The sequence below is a fragment of the Parasteatoda tepidariorum genome, chromosome 5, assembly GCF_043381705.1.
Source record: "Parasteatoda tepidariorum isolate YZ-2023 chromosome 5, CAS_Ptep_4.0, whole genome shotgun sequence".
NCBI lineage: Eukaryota > Metazoa > Arthropoda > Arachnida > Araneae > Theridiidae > Parasteatoda > Parasteatoda tepidariorum.
This window is the reverse complement of record NC_092208.1, coordinates 30,250,716-30,253,451: the sequence shown is the minus strand read 5'-3', so window position 1 is coordinate 30,253,451 and position 2,736 is coordinate 30,250,716. Positions and strand designations below refer to the sequence as shown.

General features: G+C 27.6%; 1 protein-coding gene across 4 annotated transcripts in view; it reads left to right on the top strand.

The window, feature by feature from the left end:
• Window positions 1-2,736, top strand: part of LOC107445985 (protein unc-93 homolog A) — a 21,598-nt gene that overhangs the window by 5,987 nt on the left and 12,875 nt on the right. The window contains exon 1 of one of the 4 annotated variants that reach the window (XM_071181226.1): window positions 1,195-1,248. The exons of 2 other annotated variants lie outside the window; for them this stretch is intronic. The gene's annotated coding sequence lies outside the window, so the exon portion shown is untranslated. Of the gene's footprint in view, window positions 1-1,194; window positions 1,322-2,736 lie in introns of those variants that run through there. One more of the 4 variants, XM_071181223.1, reaches the window with a different exon arrangement.

Sequence of the window (2,736 nt, the reverse complement as noted above, 5' to 3'; positions counted from 1 at the left end):
AAACAATATGGAAATGAATGAGGGAAAACTGGATCCTACCACGTGATTTTCCAGCCAATAAAAATGCACCGACAACAATGGAAAACTGCGACACCATCAATATCATTATATCATTAGAATTTTATATATAGTAAGATTTCCAAATAAACTGGTTTTACAATTTTTTAATTTTTCCACTTTTACTTTTGCCTACCTTAATAAAAATTGTTTTTTTTCCTTTTGTTGCTTTTAAATATTAAATTGTGATTAATCATTTGCATAGCTTTTGAGACTTCATTTTTCCCAAGGTTTCTAAAAATATATAATGACAGCAGTTATTAAATAACAGCCTGCATTAGTTTTCATTCATTTAACTAATTTTTTTGAATTTAATTAAAAAATTAGTAAATTAATTAACTAAATTAATTTAAAAATGTCTACAGATTGTTGTTATTCAAATTAACAGTAATATATCATGCTGTACTATAGCGCAAATAGTGCTACTTTAAATTATATTTCCACTGTATTTTTTCAGCGTTGTAGTAGTGTTCAACATTTCGCATATTTTTATATATATAAAAATATACGAAAATACATATTGCAATTATGATGCATATGAAGATTTTAGCGATATATATGTATATATATATTATGACTACTATTATATATATGATACGATTATGTATTATGATACTATTATATATATATGATATGATTATATATATGACTACTATTATAGATTTTGACTACTATATATATACATGATACGCTAAATTATGACTACTTTTAATGTAAGTTTTTTTCCCATTTAATTTAAGCGCTTAACATAATTTATGCTAAGTAAAAATTATTATTACAAAATGCAAACACTATAAATACTATATTTTTATTCCACACAAATTTTAAAGATGCATTTTCAAATTTTTTAAACTATTCTACATAAAAAAAGATAGTAAGATAGTTGATAAAAAAAGATAGTAAGAGTAAAGAATAAATGATATTTGATGGAGGAAAAAAAATTTGTGGGTATATACACCATCAACCCGTGTACCCCTACCAATACACCCCTGCCTTTTTCCTCAATATTTTCATTTTCTTTTGTGTTGTTATTATTTTGATAAACTACTTTTAACGTTTTAATCTCGCTGCATTTTGAAATAGATTTCTGGTATCTTATCTTATAGACTGCTCGATTGCGTTCTGTACATTTTAATAGTCAACAATCCGAAGGAGGGGGGAGAAAAGGTTTGTTTACCAATACCATTACATGTACGTTTTACAGAATATTACGGAAACAACAAACTTTTACATTTATTTTTGAAAATAATTTTCAATAGAATAGGTAGTATATTTTATGTATATTTAATTGGTATTTATTTAATTGAATTAATTTTTCTTATAAGAGTATAATTATTTCTTAACGATGCATAAAAAATGGATTCTAATTTTGGAACTAATTAAAGTTCAACCATATCAATCAAGTAAGCAAATATATGTATAACTTTGTATTTGTATGTGCCATTAGCCGTTTGTTTATCTCAATTTCGAACGCGTAAGAAAATTTTGAGATTTCATCAATAAATTATTGTAAATGACCTGAATCACACTGAAAATATAATAGGTTTAATTCAGTTTTGTTTTGAGCATTTAAATGAAGAAAAAAATGTAAGTAGTAACTTTTTTGTGTCTTTTTATGATAAAGTGTTCATTGATATCTTTTAATTATGATTCCAATTGCAAAAGTAACACAGGTATAGTTTTCATTATATATTTGATTGTACTAATTCACAATCGCATAGTTTTATTTTGTTACTTTATTTTATTACTGTAATAAAATAGCGCGAATACATAGTTTAATTTCCATACTTGATTTTGATAGGGGCAATTAAAGTTAGTTGCAGATAAAATATATTAAGCTTAATTTTGTTATGCGTGGTTCGATAAATGCTCTAATTTTCATTAAAATTTTGTAATTTGTTTATGTACCATGTTTAATTGTTAATGTCATATTCGTTAAACTTAAAACATTTTAAAAACAATTCATTGGTGGTATATTAAATGGTGGTGTGTTAAATTAATAATTCTTTAATTGGAGGTCGCTGGTCTCATAATGAATGCAGAAATGCCACTAGGTCAGGTTTTAACATTTTAATTCCATAAAAATTGTATATTAAAAAACGAAACAAAAAAATTAAAATATATATGTCACATAATTTTTAAAAAAATTAAATAAATTGGGGCAAAATATAAAAAAATATCTGTGTACTAGGAAGTTCAAGTATAACTTTCACAAATATTATGTTGTTACTTATGCCCCATGCCAATACCAGCAAGCCTGATATGAGAAACTATAGCGAATTTTTGAGGCAGAGGGTGCGTTTCTTCATTTTCAGTGGAGCCATTCATAGTCAAGAATACAACTTCAACCACACACACGTCACAGCCCGTTTTACAGGGAGGGCCCATTCATGCTGTATTCATTCAGCCACAGATCGTAATTTTGACCTGAACCAGAGAACGATCAATCTCCAATTCAGTACCCCCAGAGATATTGATTTGTTATGGGAACTTGGAAGACTTTATGACCCCGACAGATTTAACGTGCACCAGTACCCATTTAATAGACGAGAATTCTTCGGCTGGCAAGATTCGAACTCACGACCTCACGAACACGAGCCCATCGTCCTACCAATCAAGCTATCCCGGCCCCACTTTGACAAACGATAGATCACTATCATCAAATATATATATATATAT